The 16,927-nt window shown below is 37.3% G+C and overlaps 1 long non-coding RNA gene across 1 annotated transcript; it reads left to right on the forward strand.

Annotated features, from left to right (window-relative positions):
• Positions 1 to 896: 896 nt before the first annotated feature.
• LOC126788338 (uncharacterized) lies at positions 897 to 12,470 on the forward strand. The gene is made up of 3 exons (XR_007671356.1): positions 897 to 1,064; positions 4,342 to 4,405; positions 12,251 to 12,470. It is a non-coding gene; the product is annotated as an uncharacterized LOC126788338 (long non-coding RNA).
• Positions 12,471 to 16,927: the final 4,457 nt, after the last annotated feature.

Genomic DNA, 16,927 nt, shown 5'->3' on the forward strand with positions numbered 1-16,927 from the left:
GATTATTTTAGGAATTTTAGAGGAGGTCTAATGAGCAAATGTTTCAAATTCAAAAATAATGTGGAGGTGTAGAGAGTTTGGAGGTCTATTGAGCAAATTTGGAGGTTCCAGTAGCAACTCCCTTATTAAATCTTGTAATAGAGAATTTGGGTTCAATTATATTGCGCCATAAAGAAATCAGGCCACGAGTAGACTCTGCTAAGGTTTAAATCGGGTCATTAATAAAAGAAAGAAGGTATCAACCAAGTAGTGGTGTGAGTTGCCTTCCCACGATGTTAAGAATGGCACAATCGAGGATCCACTCGTGCAAAACCTGCGGTTGAAGTACACTACGACGCGCACAAAACGAGGAATGTAGTAAAGTACCATTATAGATAATGTGTAATAACCCGATTTTTCGGAATGATTTTTGGATCACTTTTGAATTTATAAAGTATGTGAAATTCATTAAACGTGTTTGTGCCGCCTTGCGAAGTCGGAAATTGAAAACGGAAACGTTAACGGAACGTTTATTTAGAAAAACATTACGTTTCCGAGACGTGAACATCGACTTTTACTCCGTCGATCGTTTCTAAAAACTTTCTTCACAAAAGTCATAGAGCTCGTCGATACGAGTGCGTGGACGTGTGACGCGTTCGAATCAGACATCGGACGTAAAAGTTATTAACGTCAGAAGTTTATTTCCGATTTTGGAAATAGTATAAAAGAAAGGAGAGGAGATTAAAAATCAGAAAATCAGTTTTTTTCCAAAAATCCGCTCGGTTACTGTTCACCCAAGCTCGGGTACTGTTCACTCGACTCAAAAACCTTCTCCGGCCGATTTTCTCCACCATCCGACGTCGCCTTGTGTCGTGCCACCTATCAAACTGACAGGCTCGACGATCTCCATCTTTTGGGCTACGCCTTGCACTCCGGCGACAACCACACACAGTGTAGCAACCGCCGGAAGTTACTGCTGTGTCGGCGCCGCCTCCTCCGGCCACCATAGCTCGAGATTCTTGGGGGGTTTTGCTTGTCTCAGTCCCAGCAACATTCCCACAAAAGAAATCGAGCCAAATCGAAGTGTAAGTACCCGAATCAAAATTTGTGAATAGTGCCGAATTTATGTTCTTCGTTTTTTGGACTGTTTAGGCTCGGATTTAGAACTTGGTGTCAACTAGGAAGTTGTTGGAAATGTTATTTAGGTTGTGGTGGTGAAATTTGGTGATGATTGGCGGCGGTCGGTGAACAGTAACGCCGCATGAATATTAGCTGTGAATAGTGATCTGTAACAGTTGCTGTGAACAGTGACACTCATGAATAGCGCATGTGAATAGTACTGTGAACAGTGGTTTAGTAAAAAGATTGATTAGTAAACATGAACAGTGTTCTGTGAACAATGTTTTATGAACAACATTTAGCTGTGCTGAACTCGTCACCTGATATTTTAAGTATCATTTTCTAAGCATTTATCGTGCTATTAGGTGACTGACGAAACGAGTGAGGAAATTACTTTCAAGGTCGTGGAAGTTGCACGCAGGAAAGAAAGTGAGTAAAATCTCACTTATTTACGAATCTACCCTTGCGGTGATTCAAGATTTTGCAAGAGTTTTTAAGATTGAATTACGACATGTATACGATATAGTGGATTACATATATATTGTATAAATGGTAATAAGTACATATATATATGGTTTGCTATATTATATACTGTTATGAATTCAGAGCAATTGGTCATTTCGATGACGAGAATTAAATATTGAGCATGTGATTTGATTTTTGCACAATATGAGGTGTGATTATTGTACGTGGTTTTAACATGAGTTTGTTAAAATGTTTTGTCTTCGGACGAGTTTTGTCTTCGGACGTGTTTATGAAATATAACATGTATATGATATAATGGATTATATATATATTGTATAAATGGTAAATATGTACATATATATATAGTTTGCTATATAATATACTGTTATGATTTTATCGTGATTATGTCATTTTGATGACGAGATTTATATATCGAGCATGTGATTTTGATTTGTACAATATGATGTGAGATTATTGTACATGATTTTAACATAGAGATTGTTAAAATGTTGATTTGTCTTCGGACTTGATTTTTGGTACAATATGATGTGAGATTATTGTACGTGATTTTAACATGGAGATTGTTAAAATATTGATTTGTCTTCGGACTTGATTTTTGTACAATATGATGTGAGATTATTGTACGTGATTTTTACGTGGAGATTGTTAAACTGTTGATTTGTCTTCGGACTTGATTTTGTACAATATGATGTGAGATTATTGTACGTGTTTGGGAAGTCGGAACCTAGCCTTTGGCCGGGCGAAAGTTACGATACAGTTAGAGTTCTAGTCTGTCTGCCGGAGTACTGCATGTGAGGTAACGGGTGGTTATCTGCTCATGAGTACTCATATTTTTGGATGTTGGGTAGCGGGTGGTTGCCCAATATCGGCGGTGTATTACCAGAGGGGTAACAGATGTGTACCAGCGTTCTTGGTACCCGTATTATAAATACATTTGGGTAACCAGAAGGGTTACTTAATTTCTCATAAGCGTTTGATTTCGTATTTCTTTGGGACAACCAGATGGGCCGTCCATTCACTCATGAGTGCATTTATATTTGTTTGATTTCTAGATTTTCGAATATATTGTTATGCGAGTTATATTTTCATTTTACTCATACGAGCTGCAAAGCTTACCGGGTTTGTGTTTACAATCCCGGTGTACCAATTCGATGGTGTAATGGATAACTCCGCAGGTGTGGATTAGTGGGAATTGATGTACCGCTCAGTGGACTTGAAGTTATTTATCTCCAGCTGGTGTGAGGATTTTGTGTGACTATCTTGTGAGTTTGTTGTGAGGATTACGCAATTCCATTGTTATAATATTGAATTATAATTTGGGTTGTAATAATCGGTTTGACTGAGTTGTATTTTGACCTCAGAGATGATCCGCTGTGGCATTTTAAATGATTTCGATTCGTTGAGATTGTTTAGTGTTTAACGATTTTGAAATTTTGAGTTTTTATACTCGAAATTTTGGGGTCATTACATAATGTCAGATTTAAATGCTGGTGGACAAAAAAAAAATCAGAAAACAACCATAGCAACTCCTTTCATCAAGTACCATATCCAAAAATCCTTTACCCCCAAACACCCAATTAGGTCAAAGTTGTAGTAGTCCTCATTATTCTCCAGTAAAATCTTTCATTCCTGTTCAAATTGATAGAAGTTTGTGAAGAAATATCTTCACGAATTTTTCTACACCAACATGCATTGAAATTTCTTGTTTTTACTGTTTTCTGTTGTAGTAATCAAAGTTCTTTTTTGTTGTGATCGTAAGTATTCAACTGAACAAATGCATCTATTAGGGGTGGATACGCAGACCCGAAAACCGAAAAAAACTATATCCGAACCCAAATTGAAACTGAAAAAACCAAATCGAAAAATAAAAAAATAAAACCGAACCGATTATGTTTGGGTTGGGTTTTGGATTTAGTCCCTCATAAACCGAACAAAACCGAACTGACCCAAATAATCCGAAGTCAACTGTCAACATCATCATTTTGGTATATTTTTACTTTTATTATTTAAAAAAAGGGTAAAACTACAACCAACATAAACCTAATTGACTTAATCAATCTTGCGGTCTCTCTCATATCTCAAACAAAAAAAACTTACGGTCATCTGTCTCTTTATAAATCCTCACTCCTTAGTTTAGTGCTATATTAATAGTTCACTTCATTCGCAATACCAGTCCACATAACTCTTCTCTCCTCCATATTCTCTCTATTTCATGTCTCCTCTCTTTGTACTGTAACTCTAAAAATTGAATTATCTAATCAATGATTCTATTAATGTTTCATATCATCAGCGAATAAGTATCAATAACGGCTCACATAAGACGTGAAAGAAGACTTAGATAGACCAGACGACTTCCACGGCGGACTTAGCAAGGTTCATTTACTTAAACCCACAAGGAGTGCGAATATTTTTGTTCCTCAATATCTAATTTGAATGCAATCGAGTTTTTTTGTACTTGAGCTAAATATAGACAATGGAGATGTTAGAGTCAATTAGGTATGGAATTAGACCTTTTCTTTTCATATTTATGTTAATTTTTATACTTTGAAAATTAATGTCTAATATTACGTATTTTACATATGGATAAAACCGAAAAAAAAAACGAACTAAACCGAACCGGCCGGGGTGAACACGAACAGTGATTAGTAAACATGAACAGTGTTCAGTGAACAATGTTTTATGAACAACATTTAGCTGTGCTGAACTCGTCACATGATATTTTAAGTATCATTTTCTAAGCATTTATCGTGCTATTAGGTGACTGACGAAACGAGTGAGGAAATTACTTTCAGGGTCGTGGAAGTTGCACGCAGGAAAAAAGGTGAGTAAAATCTCACATATTTATGAATCTACCCTTGTGGAGATTCAGGATTTTACAAGAGTTTTTAATATTGAATTACGACATGTATACGATATAGTGGATTACATATATATTGTATAAATGGTAATAAGTACATATATATATGGTTTGCTATATTATATACTGTTATGAATTCAGAGCAATTGGTCATTTCGATGACGAGAATTAATTATTGAGCATGTGTTTTGATTTTTGTACAATAAGATGTGTGATTATCGTACGTGGTTTTAACATGAGTTTGTTAAAATGTTTTGTCTTTGGACGAGTTTTGTCTTCGGACGAGTTTTTTTCTTCAGACGTGTTTATGAAATATGACATGTATATGATATAATGGATTATATATATATTTTATAAATGGTAAATATGTACATATATATATAATTTGCTATATAATATACTGTTATGATTTTATCGTGTTTTATGTCATTTTGATGACGAGATTTATATATCGAGCATGTGATTTTGATTTGTACAATATGATGTGAGATTATTGTACGTGATTTTAACATGGAGATTGTTAAAATGTTGATTTGTCTTCGGACTTGATTTTTGGTACAATATGATGTAAGATTATTGTACGTGATTTTAACATGGAGATTGTTAAAATGTTGATTTGTCTTCGGATTTGATTTTTGGTACAATATGATGTGAGATTATTGTACGTGATTTTAACATGGAGATTGTTAAAATGTTGATTTGTCTTCGGACTTGATTTTTGGTACAATATGATGTGAGATTATTGTACGTGATTTTAACATTGAGATTGTTAAAATGTTGATTTGTCTTCGGACGTGATTTGGTACAATATGATGTGAGATTATTGTACGTGTTTGGCAAGTCGGAACCTAGCCTTTGGCCGGACGAAAGTTACGATACAGTTAGAGCTCTAGTCTGTCTACCGTAGTACTGCATGTGAGGTAACAGGTGGTTATCTGCTCATGGGTACTCAGATTGTTTTGGATGTTGGGTAGCGGGTGGCTATCCAATATCGGCGGTGTATTACGAGAAGGGTAACGGATGTGTACCAGCGTTCTTGGTACCCGTAATATAAATGCATTTGGGTAACTAGAAGGGTTACTTAATTTCTCATGAGCGTTTTATTTCATATTTCTTTGGGACGACCAGATGGGTCGTTCATTGACTCATGAATGCATTTATATTTGTTTGATTTCTGGATTTTCGAATATATTGTTATGCGAGTTATATTTTCATTTTACTTATACGAGCTGTAAAGCTTACCGGGTTTGTGTTTACAATCCCGGTGCACCAATTCGATGGTGTAGTGGATAACTCTGCAGGTGTGGATTAGTGGGAATTGACGTACCGCTTAGTGGACTTGAAGTTATTTATCTCCAGCTGGTGTGAGGATTTTGTGTGACTATCTTGTGAGTTTGTTGTGAGGATTACGCAATTCCATTGTTATAATATTGAATTATAATTTGGGTTGTAATAATCGGTTTGACTGAGTTGTATTTTGAACTCAGAGATGATCCGCTGTGGCATTTTAAATGATTTCGATTCGTTGAGATTGTTTGGTGTTTAACGATTTTAAAATTTGGAGTTTTTATACTCGAAATTTTGGGGTCGTTACAGTTGGTATCAGAGCCTAAGTGCGTATTTGGCGGTTATCAATATCATCCGGGAGCGATGATCCGACTGCAGGCGGGCACCCATCACATGATCCTCGGTATTGATATGTCGCCGGGTACGCGAGAGTGTTAGGTGCCATACCTTATGGTTTAGTCATGTAGGGAGTATTGTGATGATACTCCGATGATTCACTTTCTTCTGAAAATTTCATGATTGATATCAGTTGGATCTATTTTGTCGAATTCGAGACTTCACATATATGACTGAGTGTTAATTGTTGAATGGTGATGAATTTGGAAAATGGCCGTGGACAGGGCCGAGGACGGACGAGAGGTCGAGGCCGAGTTAGGGCTGCAGGTCGAGTCCGCAATGTGGAGAACCTTTATGAGGAGGCTGCTCCACTGGAAAGACAAGTTGATCTTGTTGCTATCGTTAGAGACGATAGTCGTGTGTTGAGGTTGATCAAGGACACGAGTGAGCTGCTAGTGCTGTCATTTCATGACGCTTGGATCATATGGTAGCGGACCATTGGATCGGAGTATTGGGACTTACTTGGTGATGATTGAGTACTTTGAGTTAGAGAAGAGGATGATAGCCACATTCATTTATTGATAGTTGGCAGTGGAGGTGTTAGGATTGATTCCTACGCCTATGGGAAACTCTTTATGTGTCACTTCGCTTTTGGAGTGTTCCTCGAAATTGGAGACAATGAAAGGCTTGTCCTATTGTGATTGGAAGTAGAGAGTTCTCTGCTTATTTGATAGTGATTCCGGACCACATTATGATGTGATCTGAGGAATTGATTGGTTGAGGCCGCAGTACGCGGTGATTGATTGTGTTGATATGATGAGTTCTTTCATAGACCCAGGAAACCAGAGTTTCGTATCTGTGCCTCGAGTCGGATAATGCCATGATAGCTAGAGTCTTGGCAAATGTGGAGTCTGTGGATCTGGAAGTAGCTATCACAGACATTGTTTTACTATTCGAGTATAGTGAGGTGTTTCAGGAGATACTGAGTTTACCTTCTTCGAGAGTTGTTGATTTTTTTATTGATGATGTGCCTGGTATAGCATCTGTATCAAAGGCGCCTTATGGGATTAGGAAAGAACGAGTTTAAAGAATTGAAAGAGCAGATAGATGACATATTAGACCTAGGGTTCATCAAACCTAGTGTCTCACCTTGAGTTGTGCCGGTGTTATTTGTGAATAAGAAAGAAGTCTCATGCGGTTGAGTGTGAATTATAGGGGAATGATTAAGGTGACCATCAAGACTATGTATCATTTACCTAGGATTGATGATGTGTGTGATACGTTCTTAAGGTGGTGATACAATTATTAAACTGAGATTCACATTACGTCGTTGTTGTGTTCCAACTCGTTTTGTTTTGGACATTGACAATTGAAGTTACAAATTGTTCTTGGCTGAGCAAGAAATCTAATGTGTTAGAGAAATTTCATTTTGACGTCACGAATTAATTATGTTACTAGATGAGCATTTAATTGAGAACACTGATCTTTCAGGATTTAATCATTTTGGTGTTGGGGATTGGAATTTCACAATACCACATGTCCAAATGAGACGTTATGGCGGCGAAGTAACTTTATGGAAGGTAAGGAACGAGATGACCTTAACTTAGTAGTGTTTTAACAAATTTTTCGTGACAATCACCTTCCAACTGGTAAAGAAATGGTTGAGGACCAAAATTTGCTTTTCAAGTGCAAGTGGTGTTAGCGTTGGTGACTTAGAGGCTCTTTTCCCTCTATGCATTAGATTGAATATTGTTGGATAAAGTGGTGTTGACTGAAGTGTTCAACAAGGGATAAGTTTTACGATAAAAGGGTAATCAAGTATATTGTTGCTTACAGAGAAGTTATTTTGGCCGAATGCGTTGGCCATGAGGGTTCTTATTGAAAGTAAAAAAACAACTGTTTAGAGTGGTGGTGTAGCAATCATTTTGGGGTTAGTTTTGAGGAGATGGTGGACCTAATATCGAGTTATGTTGAAGTAATTACTAAACTTATTAGTACTACAACGATGGGGAAAACCAATATTTTAGATGATGCACTAGGGCATTTGTGTGGGACCGTATGTCATGCATTTGAGGCATCTATGAACCAGGGGGTAAAGTATATCTCAGTTGTGGTCGTGTTGGATTTTGCGCTGTAAAGTTCACCTAATTTTCATGTTCCACTGTTGGGAGATAAATACCTTCTTTGTCTGAACCCCAAATTGTGGCATACCACTCATGGAAGCAGGACGCTGTAATTAATTTTCGACGGTAAGTTTTGGTGAGTGTGATGGGATGCGTGATGCGTCTCTCTTGTGGTGGCGGTAGAGGTTCTCTACTGCCTTGTGCATATATTAGTCGATTCTTTGGTGAATTGTTTGAGAGTAAGTCTTAATCCAAGGTGGTGTTCTGTGGTGGTTGTGAACTCAATGAGTTAAGATTTCTTTATCGTGTTGCCGATACAAATATGGTACTTGAGTGGGTATCATGCACGACAACTTTTTATGGTTATAATAAGATGATCATGAAAGGGGATTATTTTGTTAATTGGAAAGAATGATAGGTTCGTTATTCTAACGATGATTTGTGGTGAAGTCATGAAGGTATTGTCGTGATAAAGCACGTTTATTTGAAAACCACTATGTGTGATGTAAGTAGTAGGCATGTGTTAATCATTGATTTGACTCATGTTAGATGTTGGGTTCCACTATCGATGGTCGGGTTCCATTACAAGCATGCTCACTTGGGTGGCTTACATGTGGCTATTAATGTTAGAACATGTGACAGATTGTCTGTTTGGAAGAAGTTTGAGGTATGTGGTGTTTGAAAACTCTAATGGTCCGAGAGACTTGGAAATGTTGGTTTCTAAGACTTGAAAGCGACACAGTGTAAAAAGAGATTATATAGTGTCGATGTGGTAGACCACTCAACCTCGAAATCTCATTCTTAATAGCGTAGTGAGATCTGTCAGAGAAGAGAAGTCACCTGTAAGATTCGTTGAACAAGTTGGTGACATTCAAGATGATGATGTCTAGCATGTCTCCTAATGCCCTACCGTGCAATATGTACATTTGAACTTATCCTGCCCTTAAGAGAAGACTATTAGATGACGCCGTGTGACCATCTAGTTGAAGGGCGCACCTATAATGGGGTGGTGAGAGTGGACAAGAAGAGAAGTTGACATCGAGGGTACGCTGGACTCTGCGGGAACAAGGTCATCTAGCATGTTCAGGTACATATGGTATGCTATGTGCCTACGCTAAGGTTGTACATATGCATTCAATGTGTGTTATATAAGTAAATGCAGTTATGACCTATTGGAATTTGGTTGAATAGTGAAGTTCGTTCTAAATTCGCCTTATACCTTAAAGGTCTTGTGTTGCAGAACATCTTGTTTTTGCATTTGATTAGGGATGTTCGAGTCGTGGTTTTTCCTGGATGGGTGTTATCATGCTCATTGTTAGAATTCTTTGCAGACACAATGAAGTTATATAACACCATAATAGAAGAAAAGTGAGCTGTGATCGCCTCGTGGAGGCATCATAGACAGGAAAATTATTGGGGAAGGAATTGTGGAGTCACCATGTTGAGGGCTGGGTACCCTTAGCTGTTGTTGAGTATGATGTATGAATTTCGAGACGAAATTCCTTTAAGGGGGGTAGAATGTAATAACCCGAATTTTTAGAAACTAAATGTCGAGTATTTTCAAAGTGTTAAACTTGTGAAATTAATTCAAGATGAAAATTGGAGGTTTGCGACATTTCGAAACAAAAACGGAAACGTTCTCGGATTGTTTAATTAGAAAACGTAACGTTACCGCAACATATAGATCGACTTTTATTCCGTCGCTCGGTTGCAAAAACTTCCTTCACGAAAGTCGTAGAGCTCATCGATACGAGTTCGTGGACACGTCACGCGTTCGAATCGGACGTCGGACACGAAAGTTATTAACGTCGGAAGTTCATTTCTGATTTTGGAAATAGTATAAAAGGAAGGAGATGAGATTAAAAATCAGAAAATCAGTTTTTTTCCAAAAATCTGCTCGGTTACTGTTCACCCGAGCTCGGGTACTGTTCACCCGACCCAAAAACCATCTCCGGCCGATTTCTCCACCATCTGACGTCGCCTCGTGTCGTGCCACCTATCAAACTTATGGGCTCGACGATCTCCATCTTTTGGGCTACGCCTTGCACTCCGGTGACAACCACATACAGTGTAGCAACCGCCTGAAGTTACTGCTGTGGCGGCGCCGCCTCCTCCGGCCACCATGGCTCGAGATTCTTGGGGAGTTTTGCTTGTCTCAGTCCCAGCAACATTCCCACAAAAGGAATCGAGCCAATTCGAAGTGTAAGTACCCGAATCAAAATTTCAATTTCTAGGGTTTGTGAATAGTGCCGAATTTATGTTCTTCGTTGTTTGGACTGTTTAGGCTCGGATTTAGACCTTGGTGTCAACTAGAAAGTTGTTGGAAATGTTGTTTAGGTTGTGGTGGTGAAATTTGGTGATGATTGGTGGCGGTCGGTGAACAGTAAGGACGCATGAATAGTAACTGGGAATAGTACTCCGCGCGAATAGTAACTATGAATAGTGATCTGTAACAGTAAATGTAAACAGTGGAATGGTAAAACAGTAACTCTGAACAGTGTTTTGGCAAAACAGTAACTGTGAACAGTGGTTTAGTAAGAACAGTGGTTTAGTAAAAACAGTGATTAGTAAACATGAACAGTGTTCCGTGAACAATGTTTTATGAACAACATTTAGCTGTGCTGAACTCGTCACCTGATATTTTAAGTATCATTTTCTAAGCATTTATCGTGCTATTAGGTGACTGACGAAACGAGTGAGGAAATTACTTTCCGGGTCGTGGAAGTTGCACGCAGGAAAGAAGGTGAGTAAAATCTCACATATTTACGAATCTACCCTTGTGGAGATTCAGGATTTTACAAGAGTTTTTAATATTAAATTACGACATATATACGATATAGTGGATTACATATATATTGTATAAATGGTAATAAGTACATATATATATAGTTTGCTATATTATATACTGTTATGAATTCATTGGAATTGGTCATTTCGATGACGAGAATTAAATATTGAGCATGTGATTTGATTTTTGTACAATAAGATGTGTGATTATCGTACGTGGTTTTAACATGAGTTTGTTAAAATGTTTTGTCTTCGGACGAGTTTTTGTCTTCGGACGTGTTTATGAAATATGACATGTATATGATATAATGGATTATATATATATTGTATAAATGGTAAATATGTACATATATATATAGTTTGCTATATAATATACTATTATGATTTTATCGTGTTTTATGTCATTTTGATGACGAGATTTATATATCGAGCATGTGATTTTGATTTGTACAATATGATGTGAGATTATTGTACGTGATTTTAACATGGAGATTGTTAAAACGTTGATTTGTCTTCGGACTTGATTTTTGGTACAATATGATGTGAGATTATTGTACGTGATTTTAACATGGAGATTGTTAAAATATTGATTTGTCTTCGGACTTGATTTTTGGTACAATATGATGTGAGATTATTGTACGTGATTTTAACATGGAGATTGTTAAAATGTTGATTTGTCTTCGGACTTGATTTTTGGTACAATATGATGTGAGATTATTGTACGTGATTTTAACATTGAGATTGTTAAAATGTTGATTTGTCTTCGGACGTGATTTGGTACAATATGATGTGAGATTATTGTACGTGTTTGGCAAGTCGGAACCTAGCCTTTGGCCGGGCGAAAGTTACGATACAGTTAGAGCTCTAGTCTGTCTGATGTAGTACTGCATGTGAGGTAACGGGTGGTTATCTGCTCATGGGTACTCAGATTGTTTTGGATGTTGGGTAGCGGGTGGCTATCCAATATCGGCGGTGTATTACGAGAGGGGTAACGGATGTGTACCAGCATTCTTGGTACCCGTAATATAAATGCATTTGGGTAACTAAAAGGGTTACTTAATTTCTCATGAGCGTTTTATTTCATATTTCTTTGGGACGACCAGATGGGCCGTTCATTGACTCTTGAGTGCATTTATATTTGTTTGATTTCTGGATTTTCGAATATATTGTTATGCGAGTTATATTTTCATTTTACTCATACGAGCTGTAAAGCTTACCGGGTTTGTGTTTACAATCCCGGTGCACCAATTCGATGGTGTAGTGGATAACTCTACAGGTGTGGATTAGTGGGAATTGACGTACCGCTCAGTGGACTTGAAGTTATTTATCTCCAGCTGGTGTGAGGATTTTGTGTGACTATCTTGTGAGTTTGTTGTGAGGATTACGCAATTCCATTGTTATAATATTGAATTATAATTTGGGTTGTAATAATCGGTTTGACTGAGTTGTATTTTGAACTCAGAGATGATCCGCTGTGGCATTTTAAATGATTTCGATTCGTTGAGATTGTTTGGTGTTTAACGATTTTAAAATTTTGAGTTTTTATACTCGAAATTTTGGGGTCGTTACAAGAAGTACGGATACGAACACGAGTGTCCGTATCAGACACAATAGGATACATAGACACGTCAAATGAAAAATGCTTTGAACCCAAACACATTAATATTTATATATATCTAATAATTGTAAAAATTGTGCTACACTTATTAATATGCACTAGTGTATACAAAGAATCATGCATATCATTCTCCATATTTATTTTACGTAAGAAAGAAGCATATAATTTGTGGTCAAACTTCAATATTTATTCACAAAAGTGAAAATTCATTTTCCAACATAATAATATCGATCGACTTATCAATCGACTGTCGCATAAAGTAGCTGTTTACAAATGATTGGCAGTTGTTGCCTGCCTGATAGTGTTGGAGCAAATGCACCGGTGGACTGATTGGGTGACTAATTAGTGAAAATGCTGAAAAACTTGAATACAGCAGCAAAAAATCGGTTGAACCAATTGCTGGGCCCCAGCACTAGAATCAGTCAGAGCTAATTTGATTGCCTAAAATTAGCAACTCAATTGCTCGACCAATTTAAAACCTTGCGTGGAGTTTTTTTGTCTTCTCCTCAACGTGTTTCCTCCTTTCTCTCTTCTGAAAGAACCCGGCTTCCCATTTCTGGTTTTCCTCCCCCAAGCAATATCTAGATCAATGATCCAATGTTTTGCTTGAGAGGGGGAGTTCTGGTTTTCCTCCCCCAAGCAATATCAAGCAATATCTAGATCAATGATCCAATGTTCTGCTCGAGAGGGGAGGTCTGGTTTTCCTCCCCCAAGCAATATCTAGATCAATGATCCAATGTTCTGCTTGATAGGGGGAGGTCTGGCTGTGGAAAAAAACTTTTATAGTGATTATGAGATTGGATCTATGGGGGTCCGTGGTGCTCATGGTGATTTGCTTTCCTTGTTTCTCCGGATGGTGAAAGATTTGACGACCTCCGCTCCTAGTGGTCAGCCCATTTAGGCGGTAGTAATCACCCTCTTCCAAGGATTAACTATCTGGATTAGCTTTATGTTCGTTGGTTTGTTGTTGTTGTTACTTTAGCCCTTGATTGGGTTTGTAATCACTATTTATTTTAATGAAGATTTTACTTTTACTCTAAAAAAAAAATTTCCTCGACCAATTTTGTTGCTCCCACGTTTACATGGGTTTCAACCAAAGGTAATCATCCATTGATATTTAATCCAACGGATTTTATTCAATCCAAACATTCAATTTAAACTCTAAATAAAATATTGGCATTAGAATTTAAGGGTGGGTATAAAAAGCTGAAATCCCGATCATGTCTTATTTCATAACAGTGGAATGAGACGTGAGATGAATAATTTTTATCTCGCTTCGTCTCGTCCCATATTTAAAGAACTTTTAATCCTGACCATTGAATATGTCATATCATGACCGTTGATTTACAATTAAGGGTTTCAGTCTTAAGCCGCAAACTCAACTCACTCGTTTTCATTCTTATCTAGACAGACTGGCAGAGAAACATAACTCATCATCTGGCCGGCCTCCTCCCTCTACCACACCTCATCCGCCCTTATCGCCGCCGTCTCTGACCGCCTCTCTGTCCCTCTCAGCCTCAACCTCCATCCTCTCCTTCCAATCCCAGAATCCAGGTAAGTTCTTCCATTGAGATTTCAATTTTTTTCATTGAATATAGACTCTGCCTCCAATTGTTTTTGTGTTCTATTCATGAAAGTTTTCCCACTAATGATGGGTTTCTGGTGTAGATTGGTTAACAATGGCTAGATGAAATAAATAAGGTTTAGTTCGACCTAATCCCTCTGCTTCTGGTCTTGGGAGTTCTTCAACAACGGTATCTCCTACTCCTCTAGAGCTAGTTGAAGTTGGAAGCGAACCTGCTTCAAGACAAACACCTACTTCCGCCAGTGGACCTGCTCTAACAGTAGTTGAACCTGATGCTAATGTAAGTGAGGACAGTGAGTCGTCTTCTCGAGGTATAAAACGTACTAGTATAGTTTGGGGTCATTTCAAAGAGTATGAAAAATATTGAGAGAGTGATAAAACTTGCACACTACTATGCACACTGCTTTACATGATGTTATTGACATGGAGACCAAAATAAAAAACTTATTATTGACCCCTCGGTTGGCAAGTGGATTAGAAACTACGAAGACATTGGTAGATATGGCTGGTAATACGAGAAGCATATGGTTGAAGTATTTTGGCTCTTTTGGGGACCTTAACAACATGTTGGTCATTGGTCTAGTTTTAGATGCAAGATTCAAGTTTAAAAAATGTAACTCACATATATACGGAAGATGAGCTGCCTGTTAGTGAGGTGGAAAGAAGAACAAAAGAAATCAAAAACCTGCTTATGGATCTTTATAATCATTTACTACCTCACATTCAATTGCTAACCTATGATTATTATTTATTAATATTTTGTATGACTGATGCTATTGTTATATATTACCTTGATACTTGTTTTATATTACTTTGATGCTACTGTTTTGTTAGTATTGATGGATTTATGCTATTGTTCTATTAGTATTTTGATAAATTTAATGCTACTGGTTTTTGAGTAATGATGCATATATGCTACTGTTTTGTTAGTATTGATGGATTTAATGCTACTGGTTTTGAGTAATGATGCATATATGCTACTGTTTTTTGAGTAATGATGCATATATGCCTCTTTTTAAATCCTTTATACTAATGAGAACTATAAGAAACTTTAGAGATTAGTAGATTACCATGCAGTAAAAACCATCTTGTATTTCAAGTATTAGAAAAACTTCATGTTGCAACAACTATGTATCTGCAGTCTTTTATTCCATTTACTAAATCCTACAATGTCATCTTTTACATATTGAGATGTTTTGTGGACTGATCATATATTTTTATCATCTTATGTTAGTATGTGGTACATGTAGATGGAGGCATACACATGTCGAGGCCGCAATCTCTTAATTCTTCATCTAGTACTATCACAAGTAGAAGCAGCTCTGGCTCTGGCCATCGGGGCCAACGACTCAATAATTGGAAGAAGATTGTTCAAGAAAATGAATAGGCAGTTGCAGCTCATGAAGCTGATCAATACTTAGATGCTGCATTGGACCCAACTAATGAAGATGATCACTTTGACATCTTGAGTTGGTGGAAGATTAATAGCTGCATATATCTAGTCTTAGCATCAATAGCAAGGGATGTTCTTGCCATTCTGACCTCAACAGTGGCCACAGAGTCATGTTTTTCAACAGGGATAGAGTAATTGATTGCTTTAAGAGCTCATTAACTCCTAAAACAGTGGAGGGACTGTTTTGCATGTAAAATTGGATGTTAGGTGATGATATTACAAAGGTTGAAGTAGAGGTTGATATACTGACAATGATAAAAACTGACTTTTATGAAGGTGTTGAGCTAGGTATACATATTGAGAAGTGTTTTATACTTGTGGTTGATTTTAGTTCATTTGGCATTAGATTTACTCTTGGATTCTTTGTCCTTTTTGCAGATCATGATGACACTACTTCAAGTATGAACAATTGTCCACCTCCACCTCCACCTCCAAGAGGAAAAGGAAATTGGAAGTCTGTAGCTACTGCAAATGTAATCGATGTTTTTAAGTATGTACATTTGTTTGATGTTTCATGTTTGTTTTGTGACTATTTAAGTTTGTGATGGATTGATGTTTTTATGTTTGTGAAGAACCATTTAAATTTGTGATGGACTTATGATGGACTGTTTGGACGTTGGCCTTTTTAAATGACTCGATGTTGTTATTTGAATATTTGAAAATGTTGACGGATAATTGTATTTGAGAATTGAGAAATTAAGTATTTTAAAGTCATGGGACGGTGTGATTAGACCCGTCCCGTCCCGATCCCAACCGGAAATAATCCCGAGTGAGATTCATTCTCAAAAACCCTTGTCCCGTCCCGATCTCATCCTGTTTAAAAAGAGTTGGATAAGACGTGGAATGAGCTTCATCCCATACCGTGCCCAGCTCTATTAGAATTGCCTTTACTGGTGTATTCACAAAGTGAAGGTAATTGCAAACTTAGATGAATAGTAAATTGACAAATGCTCATTGAACTAAATTACGATACCCGCACGCTGCCGCATGTTATACTATTTATTGAATGTAGTCTATTAGTTTAGGGCCTGATTGTAAGCGAATTAGAGTTTTTAGAATTCGTTTAAGTGGATAAAATAGCGAAGAAAATGAGCTACAGAGTGCACGTTGCCGCGTGTTGCACTCTTTCTTGACAGTAGTCTATTAGCTTAGAGCTTGATTGTAAGCGAATTAGAGTTTTTAGAATTGGTTTAAGTGGAGATAATAACAAAGTGAGAGAGAGAGAGAGAGAGAGAAATAAAAAAAATGAGAATGAGGCAAAAAACAATATTATACCCAGTAGCAGTTGAGTAAATAA

The sequence above is a fragment of the Argentina anserina genome, chromosome 3, assembly GCF_933775445.1.
Source record: "Argentina anserina chromosome 3, drPotAnse1.1, whole genome shotgun sequence".
Classification (NCBI taxonomy): domain Eukaryota; kingdom Viridiplantae; phylum Streptophyta; class Magnoliopsida; order Rosales; family Rosaceae; genus Argentina; species Argentina anserina.